We start from the raw sequence: 21208 nt of genomic DNA on the forward strand, positions 1-21208 counted from the left end.
CATTCATTCCTACACTCATTCATTCGCTCATTACTCATTCATTCACTCATTCGTTCATTCACTGGTTCATTTATTCAATCATTCAGCCAACATCCTCCGGTGCCTGCTGTGTGCCAAGCACTGTAACTTCACCAGGGAGCACAACCTGATGTGGTCCCTGCTCACGTGGAGCTCACGTCCACTGTGTGACATAAAAGAGGGCCGTCCCTGGGGGTACCAGGGGTGATGAGCACCAGAAATCCACACCTGAAAATAGAGGCCAGTCATGCAGAGAAAAGTTCAGAGAAAAGCCTTGCTGGGCACTGCCATCTTGCATGATCCTTGACCCCATGCCCCAGCAGAAGAGCCGGGGGCCATATTTCCCAATGGCTGAAGGCGAAGGTGGGCGCTGAGGGCAGCCAATGGCTCAGGGAGACCTGAGAATGATGCCCCGTGGGGGCTGAGAATCTCTGGGCACTGACTGGGGAGGCAGGTGGCGCAGGAGGGAAATGGGGCTCCTGGGCCAGACTGCCAAAGGCAGGGTGAGCGGGCACTCAGAGCCACCACCTGGGCTCCCGTGTGTGTCTTTGCCTCCGTGCCTCTCCCTGATGAGAAAAGCTCAAACCCTCTACACCACCCTCGCCCCTCCCTGCCCCATCCAGAGTGGTGAGAGCTCCAGGAGAGGAGAGTGAGGGGCAGGGGGAGCCCTGACCACCCCTTTCCCTCCCCCACCAAGTAGAAAAATCTGCTCTGGCTCAACATTTGGCATTGGTTCCCTTGGTTCCCAAGAAACATCTTTCTCCCTCAGACCTCAGTCCTGACCCAGGAGAGAGATGGGCAGTGCCAACTCTGCACCTCCTTCCTCCATGGGGGTCTCCAAAGCACCCAAGAGGTGTTACCCATGCCACTGCCCTCAGCCCAGGGCACTCATCCAAGATGGAGAGGTTTGCATTACTCTACTCCCGAAGATCCAGAGGGTCCAGAGCCCCCCAAGCACCAGCATTCTCCCCCTCCCACGAACCCCAGGCCACAGTCCCCTGGAGGGAAGAGAGGGAGCCAGGTGACCCAGAGCCACCCACTGTGACCTCCCCCCACCAGTCAGCATGGCCTCAGAGACCAGTGTGGTGTCCAGAATATGATGCACGCTCTGGTGGGGCCTGGCCCTTTGTGGTGACAGAGGAGGCTATGGAGGTCAGGAGAGAAGGCTCTGGGGAGATAGGAAGGGCCAGGCCCCCACCCCATGCCAAGGCACCATTTGCCTGATCATCGAATATGAACCTGTTCACTCACCACCAGCCCCTCCTGGCAGTATTTCCCAGGAAGACTTTTAGGAGTCTCACAGCTACCCTGGGCCACCTCTCTGAGCCTCTGGATCTGAAGGTGGGAACAACAAGGGCCCTTGCCGGCCCCGGCTAAGAGAGGGAACCTTGAGGAGCTCCCATATGAGAGCAGAGCACTCCAGCCCTGGGACTGAGGAATTTTTGATGCCACTCTCTGTGTGAACACTGGGCAGGGGTAGGAAGAAAATACCCCCAATATATGTGTGCCCACTGTAAGCCAGGGCAGGGAGCAGCCAGTCACTGCTGCCACATCCACGGAGAAATGGAGTTGGTGATTGGCTTAGTGAGAGGAACCTGGGGGAGGATGATGGAGTCTCCCAGCAGTGGAAAGACATGAACTTTGGCCTTTCAGGTTCCTGGATACTGTGCTGAGGGAGGGGCAGCAGCCCTCCATTCACAGAGGCCTCCTGGTAGGGGAGAAACCAGGGTGGTGGATTGTGGCCAGCCCAGCAGAGGGCAGGCTTGGGAAGAGTGGCGGGGCTGTCCTGAGGGGAGTGGAGCCCTGCTGTAGGAGAGACCTTTCCCTACCTCTCAGAGCTCATCTGGCTCTTTTCTTTCTTTCATTTTCAAATTAGAGGCAGCAAAAGGACAAGCTTACCTGTCTCTCATCCCCTTTCCATACCTTCAGCTTTGATGTCCACCCCTCCTATGACGCCTGCTCTCTTGGGAAGGTAAAGGCAGGAGCTGGTGGCTGAGGCAGCCTCTGGCCTTGAGGCTGGGAGGTAGGAGCCTGCGGCCCGGCCCCTGCCGTCTGTGGGCAGCCTGGTGGTGAGGGAGTTTGTGGCTCTTGCTTCAAGGAGGTGGGAGGCTGTGAGAGTCAGGAGTGCAAGGTGGCCCTTGCCCTGGGGGCAGGACAGTGTTCTGTGCACGGCAAACGTGTGTTCATACACACGCATGTAAGTGTGAGCATGTGCTGTGCCATCCACAATAGTGTGTGTGCCAGCACACGTGTGCAGAGCACAAATCCTAGCTGAGGGACTGGCTCATCCAGTATTTTGAGGCCTCGGTAGCATTCTTATCCGGGGGCCACATGTGGAGCAGATGGGGGTATGGCAGGACTGCCCCAGCCCACTTGACTGTGTAAACCTGCTCTGTGGAGGGGGCAGAGGTGTCTCCAGCAGGGGCTCTGCTGTGCACCGCGAGGCCTGGCAGTCCGTGCAGCCCTAAGGGGCAAGACCTGCTGAGGCGGCTCTTCAGAAGCATCCAGTCCTTGAGGACATTGTTCACAGGGAGAGGTTTTGGGTGCTGGTGCCCCCTTGCCTACTGGGGCTTGTCCCTGAAGAGGGTCCAGCAAGTTGGAGATGGGGCGGGAAGGGGGGATGAAAAATAGGCCAAATTCATGTCCCAAGTCACAGGCCAAGCCCAGTGAACTTCCCTGTTCCCTGCCTCAGTTTACCTATTCAGGAAATGTTCCAGAGTGCTGGGCAGGGTTGGCTCCAAAGCTGGGGTCAGGGGGTAACAAACAAAATCCCAAGCCAACCTCCTGCTCTATGCCACGATCATTTCCGTTACCCTGAGATGGGGTGAGTGGATGTTGGGGGTACAGTGGTATTCTGGGGGGCCTTTCCCTGCCCAGGACCTCATCTTCAGGGGTCTGGCCCTCACCCGGCCTGCCCAAGGTCACCAGCAGTAGCAGTGGCACTTACATCTGTCCCAAGGTCTGGAGAGGGGAGAACTGGGCAGCCTTACACCCTGGTAGGGACCCTCACGATTTCTTTCTTTCTTGAAGAAACACGGGACCCTCAAGATTCATGTACTGAGTGATGGAGAGAAACAAATACCAACTGTTCCCCCCAAAAGACTTTGTACTTTGTAAAGTGTTAATTAAAACGGAGAAAAATATCATGTTGGCTGAGGGCGTCTGATTTTGTGCTGCTCCAGGGCCACATCTCATCTCTTTCCTTCTCCATTCCATGGTCGAGGAACATGACCAGGGGCTGGGAGGAAGGCAGAACAACCTCCCCGTCCACACCCAGCGATGAGAGAGGCCACATCCCCAGAGCGAGAGGGGCTGTATTAGTTACCTGATGCAGCGTAACGAGTTTCCCCATACGCAATGGATTAAAATGATTGTTTACGTGTCACGGTTTCTGTGGGTTAGGAATTGGGGAGCAGTTTGAGCAGTTGACTCAGGGTCCCTTGGGAGGCTACAATCATCTGAAGTCCTGGCTGGGACTGGAGGATCTACTTCCCAGGTGGTTTATTCACAGGGCTGGCAAGTTGGGCTCAGCTGTTGGCAGGGAGCCTGTTCCTCTCCACAGTGGTCTCCCCATGGGGCTGATTGAGTGTCCTCACAATACGGTGCCCGGATTCCCCCAGGGCAAGGGATTCAAGGGCCAGTGTAGGAACCAAAATGGTTTTTTGGCCCCGAGCCTCAGAATTCACATGCCTCTGCCTCCACCATACTGTGTCACCATACAGCCCCGCTCTGATTTGACACAGGAGGAGAACGCACAAGGGTGTGAAACCAAGAGGGCAAGGTCACTGAGGTCATCTTGGAGACCGGCTACTGTGCCCATCATTCCTCCCAAACCTCTGGCAGAGGCAGGCCTGGGGGTGAGGGGGCCTGCGGAGCAGGACAGGGCCTTGCTGTTGCATGGGGAGGATCTGGGGCTGGATTCCTGGCCACAGGGCCTCTGGCTCAAGCCTGGAGGCCTGCTGTGGATGTCAAACCACCAGGAAGGTCCTTGGTGCTAGAAGCCCAGGAGCTGATGCCTCCCGACAAGATACCCTGGGGGCACAAGGGAGGGCTCCGTACCCAGCGTCCCTCCCACAGGGCTCTTGGCATTTGGTTCCTGCCCTTTTGACAGGTAGGCACGGGGGATGCCCAGGCAGGACAGAGGTCTTGGACCTTGGACACCCTTCACTGCCCATCTGTGACGCTTTCCATGGAGGGCCGGTGTGACCAGGGCAGTGCTGAAGACCTGAGCCTGCACTGAACCCCACCAACCTCCATTCCCACCCGCCTCACCCCTGCTCGCAGGAAAAGCGGACCTGGGGATTGAAGGGAGTGACAATGGGGCTGAAGCTCTCTCACCACCCTGAGCCCAAGAAAGTTCTGGATGCTGTGAATGCTTTCCCTTCTGGGGTCTTCAGACTATGCCCCACACATTCCTTCAGAGACCCCATTGGAGCTGGGACATCCACGGGGACTCTTGATGTCCCCCAAAATCTCAAAAGTTACAAAGACCTCCAGGGCTCGATCTCCCTTTCCCACCACTCACTCACAGTCACTGTCACTCGGGTGGTGCTAGAACTTGTGCCAGGTGCTGGGGATCCCGAGCAACAGGTTGTGGCCCCTGGACCTGCGTCTCTCTAGGAGGTGAGAAGACAGGGAAAGGAGCTATTCCAAGGAGGCAAGGCCAGGCTAGACCACAAGGGTGTGCTGTGCCCAGGGGGAGGGAATGACCACTGTCCAGCCGTAGGGGGCAGACCAAGAGCCAGGACGTTAGGGTTGAGCTTGGTAAGATGGGGACCCAGCAGAGGGAGGAGCAAAGGCGCAGAGGGCCAGAGGGAGCCTTGGCTGAAATGGACGAGTGCGGCGGGTGAGGGAGGAGTGGATGTGGCAGGTAGGGGATGAGGCTGAAATGCAAGATGGGTGCTCAGGTCCGCCAGGGGCCTCACCCTCCTATAGGCCATGGGGAGCCACTGAGGACTTCCACGCAGGGGAGCAAACTTAGCATCTGAGTGGGAGTCTGGGTTCTGAAGAGGGCTGATAGGAGCAGGAAAGGGGGACTGCAAGGGTGCTGGCCTCAGTTCTCAGGAGGAGGCCCCTGGCTGGTCCTAGAGTCGTCCCTGTGCAGAGTTGGGGTTGTGGGGGCAGTGGAGTATCAGGGGACCAGCAGATGTCCAGCCAGCCCTCAGAACCATGACTGTGCCCCTCGCCCAACCAGGGCATATTTCGTGGAGCAGGTCTGGCTGCTCGTGGCAGGTTCTCACCACTGCTCACATTCAGATCCCCAGGGGGGTTACCCATGCCAGGACTCCACCCCCAAGAGTCTGATTCAGTTTCTCTTGGATAAAATATCGGTGTAAAACGTCCCCCACCCTCTCTCAAAAAGTAATGTAAAGAACTGGGCCACAGAAGAGCAGCTTCTGTGGTCACATGGCCCCCCTGGTTTATCATGTGACATTCCTCTGGGGGGCCAGGGGCCTCATGATGGTGAAAACGAGCTCTCCAAAGGGAATGTGCGGGATGAGATCGTGGGGGTGGTTGCACCACATAGACAATACGCTAAAACCACTGAATTGTACACTTTAAAATGGTCTTGCGTTATGTGACTCACATGTCAATGTTTTAAAAATATCGATGTGGTAGAAAAAGCAACAGGAATGGATGCTGGGCGTGAAGGATGGCCAAGAAAGAATGTGAGTTATTCTGACACTCTTGAGGGTTAAAGGAAGTCCCTATCAACATGGTGGAGGCAGCACAGAGAAGGAGGAGGAGGACGGAGGCAAGAACCCGGAGCTCCCACCTCGCATATGTTGGTGGCGGAGCATCTCATTTGAACTGTTTTTCCAGGAGCTCTGGACCTGAGCTGACCCAGCGGGAAGCTGTGCAGCATAAGCAAGTCCCAGGCCCATCTCCCACCCTGATGAGCATGGGGCACCAGGAGGGTCCTGTTGTCCAGGGAGAACCTCGGTGAAGCAGGCAGAGCCTCTGAGGAGCCTGTAGGGAACAGCCCGTGTTGTCTTCAGGGCAATTAATACTCGGTGTCTTGGACTCAAGATCACCGAGCGTGTCATGAAATACGTGGTAAAAGTGTCCAAACTTAAATAATTAAATGAAGACCCCAGTGATCCCACACCTTAGGTATACACTCGAGAAAACTGAAAACATGTTCACACAGACACTTGTATGCGAATGATCCAAAAAAATATAATGCTGGGCCAATGTAAAACTCGTACGTGAAGTTCTGGCATTATTCATAATAGCCAAAAAGCGGAACCACCCAAAATGACCACCAACTGTTGAATACGGTACATCAACACAATCAATCAGTAACCTCCCAGATGATTCTATCACACAGGCAAGGTTGTGAGGCCCAGGGTGAGGTGTAGAACCTGCCCAAAGGAACCCCCTCATGAACATGGCCTCCTTCGGATGCTCTGGGGGCAGGCGGCCTCATCTTGATTCCCTAGTTTGAGGCCAGATCATTAGAGGCAGCCTGTCGCCCGATGCGCCAGCTGGAATGAACGCGTCCTTATCACCACTGCATCCCCTGCACCTGGCAACTCCTGGCGTACAGTCAGACAGGAACAGGGACCCAATCAGGCCTTTGCTTCATCTTCAGGGTTCTCCCGCTGTAATGAGGGTGGATGACTTAGGTGAGGAACAGCTTCCAGTCATGAGCCTGAACCTGTTCAGCTTCAGTCTCTGAGGGTGGACTCACACGGGCCATTTTTCTGTTGGGCCCAGATTCCTGTGCTCTTCTCTGGCAACAGCTGGCACCACCCTACCAGAGCGACAGCAAGACCAAGTCTCTCCGCTCCTCATGGGCAGCCCCCACACCAGCTACATCCCACCTGTTTGCCTCCCTAGCAAGACAATGGACTCCTGGTTCGAGGAGGTGACCACACTCTTGGGATTTTTCCTTTTAAACTTGACTGCACAGCATGGCCTCAGTGTGGCCCCAAGAAAATCACAACGAGAGGGACTCCAAGCACTGTCTCCAGCTCAAGCTCAATCTGGGCTGTTCCGTGTGAAATATCAAGGTTTGTGTAGAAGAAAGGCTGGGTTTCTTGGTCGCCGCAGCATGAGCGCATGAGGGTAGCTGGGTGATGCACCCTGGGAGAGAGAAGGCAAGTGTGGTCTCCTGGAGGGAGGTGATACATTCCTGGGGCTCAATCACGTGGCAGGGCAGGCCCCAGGAGAATGGAGGCCTCACAGAGCCACCCCAGTCCTGGGGGCCACCCCCAAGGCCATCTGAAGTGGTCTCTGGGAAGGTCAGGCAGCATGGTTAGGCCGAGGCACCTGAGCAGCTCCCATGCAGCCCCTGCAGGGAGACTGGCCCTCAGAAGGTGTGAGTAAGTCTGCTGCTGGTCAGGAGGTGCTGGGACCTGAGTGTAATGTGAGAGAGAACAGTGTGAATCTTCAGCAATACAGCCCGAGTGTCTACCCTGTGCCAGGTGCTCATCGAGACTGTCACCTGCTGTGCCAAGTCAGAGCACTCTTCCTGCCGTGTGGTGCTCAGCGTCTGACTGTGTCACATGAACACAGTGAGTGCACAGTAGGTGTTTCCTAACCTCATGAAAATGTGAGACAACCACATATTCAAGAAACAAACGTGGTCAGGACAGGACTCTCCTGAGTGAGTCAGGGGCGGACCTGACGAGAATGGCAGGCCAAGTGTTTTGGATTCACTGATGTCAGGGTCTGCATGCCAGCAAGAGACCCCCGTCCCCGCCAGAAATCATCATGGAGTGGCAGCCTGTATGCTCGGCATGTGGTCAGGTAACAGAAGACCGAGACCTAGGCCCCTGGGAATGGCTATCCACTGAGGGAGACTGTGGTGGCCACAGTGTGACGAGAGTCCCTCCACCTTCTCAGGCCACACCTGCCACTCGTGCTCTGCACTGCCCTCCTCTACAGACCCGAATACATGCAGAAGTACAGAGCCTGAGTGTAAGACGTCATGACAGCCAGGGGACACGTCGGAGTGGCCCGTGGTCACTGCATTCAGGGTGTCATCACACACTCACTGAAGTGACAGGAGCCCGGAGCCTGCAGACAGACTTTTCGCAGGGAAAAAAAACGATAAATTATAGCAAACAAAGACAGTTTCTGTGTGTTTGGGCCTGCCGAGGTCACAGGGAACCAGGAGAGCCAGCGGCAGAGGGAAGGCCCGATGGAAACAGACCCTGAAACAGCAAAGTGCCTCGAAACACTCTGCAGTGGGTTTTTGAAAGATAAATCCTTATTGTATTTAAATTATACATTCCTTTTGCATTTTTACAAGTGTTTTTTAAAAATGCTTTTCACAATTTCAAAAGACATTATTAAAATCCTGCCTGCAAAGGAAATACTTAGGTCTGTGTGTGCCCATGGTCGCGCGCGCGTGCACAGATGCTCTCTCCGCAGTCTTTCTCTGGAGGCAACATGAGAACCAGAACCGGTGGTGCCTCTGGGACAAGAGACGGGAGACTTGGTTTTCATAAGACACTTTGTACCAAGTACATATGTTCTGTGTCCAAAAATATCAATAGCTTTGTTTAGAAGAACTGACTTAGTAAACAGTAAGATAAACTACAATTTAAGAAAGAACCCTTTAACTCTGAAATGAGCCTTTTGGTCTAATTGCATCCTCCCCGGTATGAAAACCATTATATTTCACTTGGGTGGCTGTGGTAAGGCACTCTAAATATTAAATATCCTGCTTTCTTTTAAATGCATGTAAATCATTCCTCCAAACGGGCCTCTGCAAACAGCTCCTGGCACGCCAGCTTTGTCATTTCAAATCTTTCCCCCTTGGGAGCCCCTCTGGGCCTTGTGGAGCCTGGCCTGTAGCTTCTGCCTCTCTGAGGCCCCGGGGGGCCTCTGTTTCTCTGCTCCACGTGCCCGTGGACAGCCTCTGACAGGGCCTCTTCCAGGGCACAGGGGGACTGGAACCCTTGGTCAGGCTGCCCCCTGCTTGCACAGGCTGCTCACTCACAGCCCCAGGAAGGAGCGCAGCGCCAGGGAGCCTGCAGCCTGAGAAGCTGCTGCTGGGCGCTCGCTCTGGCTCCTCACCACTACGCGGTCTCTCCTGATGCCCTGGCAGAGGGTGCGCTGGGGCAGGAGGAGGCCAGCTGGGACCTGGGAGGGGAAGCAGTGCCCAGGGAACTGGTCCTGGCCCAGCCGCACACTGGACGCTGCTGCCACATCAGGTAGTCTGCTCTGTGGGCACGCACTCACGCCCGTCCAGTCCAGCCTTACGCTCCATGGCAAATACCGGTCTTCCAGGCAACCGATTCCCAGGCACCCTCGGATGTTCTTGCCTCACACAAACAGCTCTCCTTTGTCTGCACAGAAAGGAAAAGGGTGGCTTGGCTGGGCTAGGCCAGAGGCAAGTCACCAAGAAGAGGAGGGTCATGAGAACCGGCTTTCTAGAACCAGGTACAAACAGAACCCCATGTTAAACTTCCATTTCTACCAGGCATTAACGCCTCCTCTTGAAGGGAAAGGTATACTATCCCCAAACCAAAGACATGTGCAAGCCCAGAATGACGGTGTGTCCGTCATATGGAGAAGAGCACACGCACGGAGCTGTAGGCCCAGGAGGCTCCTGGACACGGCCCCCTCTGCTCGCCCCTTATGCACGCCCCTCACCCACAGTCATGGCCCACTCTGCTCGCCCCTTATGCACGCCCCTCACCCACAGCCACATCCGACCACACCCTGCCCTCCACACCTCCCGAAGTCTGAGCACACTCCAGTCCTGGTCATGTCCTGATAGAGGGAGACCTCCATCTGTCATTCCTTGTGTGGGTTTCCACATCTCGGGAGCATTTGGTCAAGGGACACAGGGTGACTGGGCACCTCTTTGGGCCGGGTCGATGTCTGTGTGCTGAGAGCTGGGACAGGACAGTGAGTGAACACGTACGCTTCCTGTCCTCATGGGGCAGGAGCTAGTCAAACAGTTAGAAAGAAACAAACGATCAAACCAATATATACATGTTTACAAACTGTAAAAAGTGCCAGGAGGGACAAGAACAGACAAGAGTGCTCTAGAGGACAGTCCAGGAGAACAAATCTAGACTGAGCTCGGGAATGCCCACCTCCAGGATGGGACCCCAGACCTCGTGGGGCAGCCTCCCGCTACCCAGCCTTTAGATACCACTTCCGTCCACATCAGCTCTAGGCATTCCTTGGCACAGAGGCCCCATTTAACCACCTCCACCTGAGAAGCAGAAGAAGTAGACAAGACATGGAGAAGCCAGGACTAAAATAATCTGACTGATTAATAAGGAATCCCTTTGCTCCCATCTGTCAGAGGCCCTCTGGTCTAACCACCACCCTGGGGCCTCCACCCTCAGATTTTACATATTTAACAGAACAATTCAGTCTGGCCCCCAAAAGGTTAGCAGATCTCAGGGGAAACCAACCAAGTCCAACTCCCAGCTGACCACATGCAAATGCTGGGCACAGAAGGGGAGATACCCAGCTCTGATGCTCCCTCTACTGAGGACAGTCACGGCACTTGGAGGGTGGCTGTGGGGTCTTGGGGGAAATCTAGCAGGGGATTTCATTTCGGTGTGACCCAAAACGTCCACATGGCATGACAGCAAACAGAAAACAGTGTACTCTAGTTGAATACTTGGCACATTTCATACGGATTTCCAAGGATGTGACTCTGCACAGTTTAAGCCATAGATCATTGATACCTCCAGACTGAGTCCATAATGACTCTCATTTTTTAAATCAAAATAGCTGTAGAAGGAGTGACGTCAGCATCATGGCGGAGTGAGCTTTCCTGTGAATTCTTCCCCCACAAAATACAACAAAAGTAACAGCCACAGACAAACAACGGAATCCCAGACAGTCAAAAGCTGGAGCGGAGGGATCCACACTGCCGCACATCTGAGAGCGGAACGTGCTGGGCCCCCGGAGGAAGTGGGGAGAGGTAAGGAGAACTCCGCTCCCTCCCCATCAGATCAGCGATCCGGTCCGCGCGGCTCCCAGAGAGGGGGGAGGGGCGGCCCTCGGCGGGAAACTGCAGCTCTTCGGGCGCTCTCAACCAGTGGGAAACTCCCGCACAGAGGGCTCAGAGGAGCCACAGGGCTACCATCAACATCTGAGCAACCCAGAGAGCGGATAAAGAGGGGCAAACGAGAAGCCTCCCACGTCAGGGACCCAGAGGGCAAAAGAGAGAGCTCCCCCCTCCCCACAACCCGGAGTCTGCAGCTCGACCAGATCTAGCGGTCCGAGGCAGACCTGAATAAATTGGACTGGACCCGTGGATCGCAGTGGGGAAAAGAAACAAAACAAAACAAAACAAAACTGCGGATCGCAGCAGAAAAACTGGGGCAGAGCGCAGGGGGCTTAGACTACACAGCCCTTCACCACCACACAGTGGCGGCAGGTGGAAAGTGCAACCAGAGACTTCCAGGATGAGGAAAACCAAAACCAACACAGGAACCACAATGCAAAAATATATGAAATCACCAGACCAGAAACAAAATGACAAGCAACCAGAAATCAACCCCGAAGACACAGAAATCCATAAACTAAATGACAGAGATTTCAAAATAGCTATCATAAAAACACTCAACGAAATACGAGACAACACAGACAAACAATTCAATGAGATTAGGAGTTTCTTCACAAAAGAGATTGAAATCATAAAGAAAAACCTATCAGGGCTGATGGAGATGAAGAACACAATGGAGGAGATAAAGGAGAATCTGGAATCTTTAAAGAACAGAGCTGACAATATGGAGGAAAGAATTAGTACTTTAGAGGATAGGAATACAGATATACTCCAGATGGAAGAAGAGAGAGAACTAAGACTAAAAAGAAATGAAGAAAGACTCCGAGAAATATCGGACTCTATTAGAAAATGTAACATAAGAATTATAGGTATTCCTGAGGGAGAGGAGAGGGAAAGAGGAACAGAGAGCCTATTCAAGGAAATAATAGCTGAAAATTTCCCAAATCTGGGGAAGGAGCAGGAAATACCAGTAAGCGAAGCCAACAGGACTCCTATATATATTAACAGACAAAGGCCTTCACCACGACACCTAGTGGTAAGGCTAGCCAGGGTCAACGACAAAGAAACAATATTAAGGGCAGCTAGACAAAAACAAAAAATAACGTACAAAGGAACTCCCATCAGGCTCTCAGCGGATTTCTCAACAGAAACTTTTCAGGCTAGAAGAGACTGGAATGATATATTCAAAATACTAAAAGACAAAAACTTTCAGCCAAGAATACTCTATCCAGCAAAAATATCCTTCAAATATGATGGAGAAATAGTAACTCTCCCAGATAAACAAAAGCTAAGGGAGTTCATGGCCACGAGACCGCCACTACAAGAAATACTCAAGAAGGCCCTCAGGCCCGAAAACAAGAAGAGAAAGGGAACACAAAGCTTGGAGTAAGGAGAAAAGTAGGCAGACAAAATCAGAGAAATAGTAGATCTTTACCGGAATAGGTTAGCAACCACTTAAATACTAAACTCAAAGATCAAAGGAAGAAATTCACCAAAAATAAATTTAACCTCATCACTGTAAACACACAGCCACAACACAAGATAGAATAAGGTATAACAAGAGCAACTTAGAAGGGGAAGAGGAAAGTGACTGAATTGACTTAGTATAAGGAAATAGGAGGCTATCAGATAATGGACTATCTCATACAGAAGATTTTTTGCCCAAACCTCAAGGTAACCACTAAACAAATAATCAAATTAAAACCACATATGATAAACAAAGAGAAAACTAGAAGAATCATAAGACAGAACAACCAAACTGAATTGGCAGTCCAAAACAAATGGGACAAGAAACAAAGGAAATGCAAAAGAACCAGAAAATAAGTGACAAAACAGCAACATTCAACCCTCATATTTCAATAATTACCCTAAATGTAAATGGATTGAACTCTCCAATCAAAAGATACAGAGTGGCAGGATGGATTAAAAAGCAAGACCCAACAATATGCTGCCTTCAGGAAACACATCTTAGCACTAAAGACAAGCACAGGCTCAGAGTGAAAGGATGGAAGACAATACTCCAAGCTAATGGCAAACAAAAGAAAGCAGGTGTTGCCATACTCATATCAGACAAAGTAGACTTCAAGATAAAACAGGTTAAGAAAGACAAAGAAGGGAAATATATAATGATAAAAGGGACACTCCATCAAGAAGACATATCACTTATAAATATATATGCACCCAACATAGGAGCACCAATGTACATAAAACAACTATTAACAAACCTAAAAGGAGAAATCAACAACAACACAATAATAGTAGGGGATCTTAACACCCCACTTACAGCAATGGATAGATCATCCAGACAAAAAGTTAATAAAGAAATATTAGACTTAAATGAAAAACTGGACGAGATGGACCTAGTAGACATATACAGAGCACTCCACCCAAAAACAGCTGACTACACATTCTTCTCAAGCGCGCATGGAACATTCTCTAGGATAGACCATATGTTGGGAAACAAAGCAAGCCTCAATAAATTTAAGAGGATTGAAATCATAACAAGCATCTTTTCAGACCATAAGGCTATGAAACTGGAAATGAACCAGGAAAAAAAAACTGGGAAAGTGACAAAAATGTGGAGATTAAACAACATGCTACTGAACAACCAATGGATCATTGATGAAATTAAAGGAGAAATCAAAAACTATCTGGAAACAAACGAAAATGATAACATGCCATATCAAACCATATGGGATGCAGCAAAAGCGGTCCTGAGAGGGAAACTCATAGCGATACAAGCCCACCTTAACAAACAAGAAAAAGCCCTAATAGGCAACCTTAAATTACACCTAACAGAACTAGAAAAAGAAGAACAAACAAAGCCCAAAGCCAGCAGAAGGAGAGAAATAATAAAAATCAGAGCAGAAATAAATGATATTGAGACCAAAAAAACAGTAGAAAGGATTAATGAAACAAAGAGTTGGTTCTTCGAGAAGATAAACAAAATAGACAAACCCTTAGCCAGGCTAACTAAGAAAAAAACAGAAAAGGCTCAAGTAAATAAAATTAGAAATGAAAGAGGAGAAATTACAACGGATACCATGGAAATACAGAGGATTATAAGAGAATACTATGAGAAATTATATGCCAACAAATCGGACAATCTAGAAGAAATGGATAAATTCTTAGACTTATACAACCTCCCAAAATTGAACCAAGAAGAAATGGAGAATCTGAATAGACCAATCACAAGTAAAGAGATTGAAATAGTAATCAAAAACCTCCCAAAAAATAAAAGTCCAGGACCAGATGGCTTCTCCAGTGAATTTTACCAAACATTCAAAGAAGATTTAATACCCATCCTCCTCAAACTATTCCAAAAAATAGAGGAAGATGGAACACTTCCTGAATCATTCTACGAGGCCAACATCACCCTGATACCGAAACCAGACAAAGACAATACAAAGAAAGAAAATTACAGGCCAATATCGCTGATGAACATTGATGCAAAAATCCTCAACAAAATATTGGCAAACCGAATACAACAATATATTAAAAAGATCATACACCATGATCAAGTGGGATTTATACCAGAGACGCAGGGATGGTTCAACATCCGCAAATCAATCAACGTGATACATCACATCAACAAAACAAAGAATAAAAACCACATGATCATCTCAATAGACGCAGAGAAGGCATTTGACAAGATACAACATCCATTTATGATAAAAACTCTCAATAAATTGGGAATAGAAGGAAAGTACCTCAACATAATAAAGGCCATATATGACAAACCCACAGCTAACATCATACTCAACGGGGAAAGACTGAAAGCCATTCCTCTGAGAACAGGAACGAGGCAGGGCTGCCCACTCTCACCACTCCTGTTCAACATAGTACTGGAGGTTTTGGCCAGAGCAATTAGGCAAGAAAAAGGAATAAAAGGAATCCAAATAGGTAACGAAGAAGTGAAACTCTCACTATTTGCAGATGACATGATTGTATATATAGAAAACCCTAAAGAATCTGTTGGAAAACTGTTAGAAACAATCAACAACTACAGCAAAGTTGCAGGGTACAAAATCAATCTACAAAAATCAGTTGCATTTCTATATGCTAATAATGAACTAACAGAAAGAGAGCTCAAAAAGATAATACCATTTACAATTGCATCAAAAAGAAAAAAATACCTAGGAATAAATCTTACCAAGGAGGTGAAGGACCTATACAATGAGAACTACAAGACATTATTGAGGGAAATCAACGATGACATAAAGAAATGGAAAGATATCCCATGCACGTGGATTGGAAGAATAAACATAGTTAAAATGTCTATATTACCTAAAGCAATCTACAGATTCAATGCAATCCCAATCAGAATCCCAATGACATTCTTCACAGAAATAGAAAAAAGAATACTAAAATTTATATGGGGCAACAAAAGACCCCGAATAGCTAAAGAAATCCTAAAGAAAAAGAACAAAGCAGGAGGCATCACAATTCCTGACTTCAAAACATACTACAAAGCAATAGTAATCAAAACAGCATGGTACTGGTACAAAAACAGACACACAGATCAATGGAACAGAATTGAAAGCCCAGAAATAAAACCACACATATACGGACAGCTAATTTTCGACAAAGGTGCTAAGGACACGCAATGGAGAAAGGAAAGTCTCTTCAATAAATGGTGTTGGGAAAACTGGACATCCACATGCAAAAGAATGAAAGTGGACCATGTGCTATCGCCATACACAAAAATTAACTCAAAATGGATCAAAGACCTGAAGGTGAGACCTGAAACTATAAAACTCATAGAAGAAAATATAGGCAACACACTATTTGACATTGGGTTTAAAGGAATCTTTTCGGATGACATGCCTACCCAGACTAGGGAAACTAAAGAAAAAATAAACAAGTGGGACTTTATCAGACTAAAGAGCTTTTATAAGACAAATGAAATCAGAATCAAGATGAACAAACAACCAACCAGCTGGGAGAGAATATTTGCAAAACATACATCTGACAAGGGGTTGATCTCCATAATATATAAAGAACTCACACAATTGAACAACAAAAAAACAAACAACCCGATCAAAAAATGGGCAGAGGAAATGAACAGACACTTCTCCAAGGAAGATATACAGATGGCCAATAGGCACATGAAAAGATGCTCAACATCACTAATCATCAGGGAAATGCAAATCAAAACAACACTAAGATACCACCTCACGCCCGTTAGAATGGCTATAATCACCAAGACAAAAAACAACAAATGTTGGAGAGGATGTGGAGAAACAGGAACCCTCATACACAGCTGGTGGGAATGCAAATTGGTGCAGCCTCTATGGAAAACGGTATGGAGATTCCTCAAAGAATTAAAAATAGAGATGCCCTATGATCCAGCCATCCCACTACTGGGAATCTATCCAACGCACCTGAAATCAACAATCCAAAGAGGCTTATGCACCCCTATGTTCATTGCAGCATTATTCACCATAGCCAAGAAGTGGAAGCAACCTAAGTGTCCCTCGACTGACGATTGGATTAAGAAAATGTGGTATATATATACAATGGAATACTACTCAGCCGTAAAAAAAGACAAAATCGTCCCATTTGCAACAACATGGATGGGCCTGGAGCGTATTATGTTAAGTGAAATAAGCCAGAAAGAGAAAGACAAACACTGTATGATCTCACTCATATGTGGAATGTAAACCAACACATGGACAGAGAAAACTGGACTGTGGTTACCCGGGAAGTGGGGGTGGGGGGTGGGGGGTGGGCACAAGGGGTGAAGGGAGTCATATATGGGGTGAAGGACAAACAAAAATGTACAACCCAAAATCTCACAATGTTAGAAACCATTAAAATATCAATAAAAATGTAAAAAAAAAAAAAAAAAAAAATAGCTGTAGAAGAGTCTGGCACCCTCAATACATTAGCATATGGAAGTGCTGACTCCGAGTGACGGTGCTGAGGGACTACCCCGGTCATCACTGTGACCGAGGGTGCTGTGCACACAGTCACCCCCCCACAGTCCACGCCACAGCCCGTGTGTGTTACAGACCTGAGATCTGAACCTCAGAAGACAACTGAAGGGCAGTCAGGACTCTGGGTCGGGGGGCACTTGGATAGTCCTCACAGGAGCGTGGGGCCAGAGAACACAAACGAGGATGACCCAACTCCTTGTCCCGGCCCAGACGCCTAAAGAGAGAACAATAACTCTCCAGAGATGAGTAATTGAGATTTACAAATTAACACTCTTAGGTGCAAGGAAATAGCGAATTTACGTGAGGATCCTCACAGAATGAAATTAATTTTCTTCAGTCTTACCAGTCAGGTCAACTAAAGAGCAGCAGACTGACCCGACAGTTACTGTGCTGGAACGGGAGAGGCAATCAAGGAAAGCGCACAACCGAGGGCGGGAGGCACCTGGGTGTCTGACGTCTTTGTAACTGGGCAAAACTTCAAGAACAGCTCCATTCCAGCCTTGGCTTTGATCATTCTCTCCCAGCACTTTGGAGAAATGGGGCATATTTTCCTCCACAAAACCCCAGGGCATCTGACAAATCAGCGTCCTGCCGTCCCCCATTCCTGGGTCGGGTCAGGGTTTGGGCTTGGCCAGGAGCGGGATGAGTCCCACACTTTCATTTCCCAATGGCTCTCCCGGGGATTCACCAAAACTCTGCTGGGTTCCCCAGCACCCCGACATCTCGAGGGTCCCCCTCCTACCACCGACTGGCGTCCTCTTGAGAAAATTCACTTTCACATGAGCCCAACCACAAACCAAAGAAACCAAAAACAAAACTCCAGGATGAAAAAAGACACACATTATACAACTTCAAGCCAAACAACGTCTGGATGAGCTGCTCTCTGTAATTATCCACGTGGGGCGCCCCTCCACTGGATGGATGGACACTGAAAGCTGCCCACGGCTTGGGGTGAACCTAAGAGAATGCAGTTCGGCCCGTCACTGGGGCCACACGGGCTTGGCCACTTACTGGTAAGAGGAGCAACGCGGCTGAGTCCACAGCAAATGCGGGAAACCTGGACTTCTGGGTTGAACTCCATCAAGCTGAAGAGAGTGGGTGGAATCACTTCCGGAAGAGCAGTTTCCACTAGGTTTGGTCCTTTGCCAAGAATTCCGTAGCCTCAGACAAAAACATGTCCTTCTACATGACAGTAAAAACAGCGGTCAGTAAGTCAAACCAAGTGCAGCCCTCTTCACCAGAAATTCAAACTGCACCGCCGGGATGCTTTAGATCCACAGGGATTGTTTTCTCCTCCTTGCTTGGCAAAAACACATTAATGACACTTGGAAAAGAATCAGTTTCTTTTCTCCTCTTTTAAATTCTTACTCTGGGCGTATGTCAAGCAAACTAACCAAGCTCAGAATACAAACTTCCCACACCTGGAGGGCAAGCTGGAGGGGCCTAGTCAACAAATCACCCAGAAACCCCATGTGAACACAGGAGAGCCTCAGAAGGGCAGTTGTCCCCCTACTAACAGCTCTAAGATTCACACTGACCAGGAGAGCAAGCCAAGTACAAAACAACTTAGGGCCAGATCCCGAAAAGTATCAGAAATGATGTTTTGCTTATAAAAAGTGGAATACCCATCAGTGGTGCCAGATGTTTCATGCCAGGGGCATGGACCTCAGCGTCGAAACCCTAAGGCTCTTCTCCCTCTGTCTCTGTTTCTTGGTGCAGCCTCTCTGGAGAAGGCAGGGCCAGAGTCTCTGGCCCAGGCGACGGGAGGGGGAGAAAGCAGTTCCTTCTCCACTCCAGAGGTTTACTACAGAATTACTAAGCTCTGGGCTGGCTATTTGTCTGCAGAGAAACCAGGGCTACTATCGTTCTGTCAGGAACGTCACCCTCACCCTCTATTAACTGTACTCACTCTAACTAGGTCTTCCCACAGCCACGTTCCCTCCCTCAGGCTGAGGTCTGTGCCTGTGAATCCAACAGACACCGACCCTTCACCATCGACCCCTCTAGAGCTTCCCAATGACCTGCCTGCAAGAGGCTCTCACCATTTCATACAGCACAGCCAGTGCCCCTACACGCCATGTGCTTAACGGTCCCCACAACTGAGAAGGGCAAGTACCGGGGGACGTTCACCCGAGTCACAGGAAGGGTCCATACTGTTAGGAAGACAAACCGGTGAGAACTTGGAAGGATTCTGGTGAACGGAAGGAGCAGATAAGTGCCAGGTCATTCATTCACTCCACAAATATGTCCCAAACAGCAAACATATGCTAAACATCTAACTGGTGATGGGAATATGAGGGGAAGGAAGAGACCCGGTCCCTTTCTCTGAGTTCAGTCTAGTGGAGGAGGCAGAGGTCAGCCAAAATTATCACCCAATTAATCTGTGCTGACTGCAAGGATGGCAGGACAGGGGCCTCCGTGAGGAAACTCAGGGAGCCTGAAGTAGTTCATGGGCAGGAGCGTTTAGGAGGCTTCACTCTATCCACGCAGTCTGAGGGATGAGTAGGAGTGTGGAGGGGAGGGGAGAACACGGTATTCCACGTAGGGGAGACAGCACCTGCACAGGGAGGGAGGGGCCATGGCCCACTGAGGGAGTTTAAACAAGGGCCCAGTGGATGAAGTCAGGGGACGAGGGGGAATATTTGCAAGACGCCAGTGGGGAGCAGGGAGGGCAGATCATGCAGGATGCTGTAGACCACGGAAGGGTCTGGTCTTTATTCTCAGCACAATGCGTAGCCGGTAAGTGTTCTAAGTAAGGAGTGGACATGATTCCTAGAGGGGAACTTGAGTGGACGTGGCAAACAGTGGAGAAGGAGCAGGTGGGGGACGAGCAGGGGTTCACTTTTGGACCCACTGAACTCACAGTGCTTAGAGATGGCCAAGGGCAAACGTCAAGTGGCACTGAGAGATGTCTGCACCTCCCAAGAGCAGGCTGGGCCTCAGCTGCCAGCTGGAGAGTCCTGAGCACACAGACGGTGACTGCAGCCACGGTGAGGGTGAGACCTTCTGAAGGAGAAGGCAGAGGAAAGGAGGAGAGCACAGTCCTGCCATGGGGACCTCCGACATGGGAGGGCCTGGCCCAGGAGCACAGCCAGGAAATGAGCCCAGAAGGAACGAGAAAGGAAGAGAGCCCTCAGAGAGCCCAGTCACAGGGGCGAAAGGAAGACCGCTCTTCACCAAGATGCTCAGCACGTCACAGCCAATGTCAAACGCTGCTGAGAGATCAAGAAAGGGAAAAATTGGACAATGGTCTCCAGGTGCTTTATTCTTGTTTTCAGCAACATGGAGGTCACCGTAACCCTAGCAAGAGCCACTCAGCAAACTGATAAGGGTGGAAGCTGAGTGGAAAGGACAGAGGAATGAGAAGGAGACGAGGAAATGGGGACAGTAAGTCAATGCAGCTCCTGAGAAGTCTGGCCTAGAAGGGGAGACAGGAGGTGAAGCGAAGGGGTGAGACTTGGGGGAACGGGAGGATGTGGAGGGCTCCACACAGGGCCCCTTAACATGGAAGACACCTGAGTCATGTGTAAATGCTGATGGTGAGGGACGAGTAGAGAGGGAGAGGCTGAAGTTGTGGGGAAGAAGGCCCAGCAGATGGAGTGAGGCTTCTGAGGAACGGGGGGGAGATGGGATCCAGGACACAGAGAGAAGCATCAGCTTCAGCAGGATGAGACACGCTTCCCCCACCGCTATAAAGGGAAGGGACCCAGGGCGGGGAAAGGTAGAGACAAGTGTGCAGGAGTCCGAGTGGGAAACTGAGGGCTTTCTCAGCTGACGGCATCTGTTTCCTCTATGAAACAGGAGGCAGGTTCTTCTGCTGAGAGCGAGATGGGAGGGTCAGCGGTCTGGAGGATGAAGTGTGGCCAACTTAGCTTTCTAGCAGGATTTGATCTTGGTGCCTCTGCTGAGGGATAACTTTGGAAAGGCAGATTCTAAGTGCTTTGGAAAGACAGATTCTAAGTGCTTTGGTGAAGACAGCGGAACAACAACAGTCCCTAAGTTGACTCAAAGGAAAAGAGGGGTTTACTGACCCAGAAATTGTACACCTAGGTGAGCGAGGCTGGCAGAGCTGGGGCCTGGCCTCTGCTGCCTGGCTCGCAGAGAGCTTCTTTACCTAACTGTGCTCTGGCAAGGGCCACTGGAACGAAATCACTGTTGTCACTGACAGGGGGAGGCTCAGGCCACAGTCAAGATCATGGTTGTGGCGGGCTACTTCTAAAATGGCCCCTAGTGATCCCCGTCTCCTGCTGTTCACACCCAC

This window comes from Diceros bicornis, unplaced genomic scaffold, assembly GCF_020826845.1.
Source record: "Diceros bicornis minor isolate mBicDic1 unplaced genomic scaffold, mDicBic1.mat.cur scaffold_61_ctg1, whole genome shotgun sequence".
Taxonomy (NCBI): Eukaryota; Metazoa; Chordata; class Mammalia; order Perissodactyla; family Rhinocerotidae; genus Diceros; species Diceros bicornis.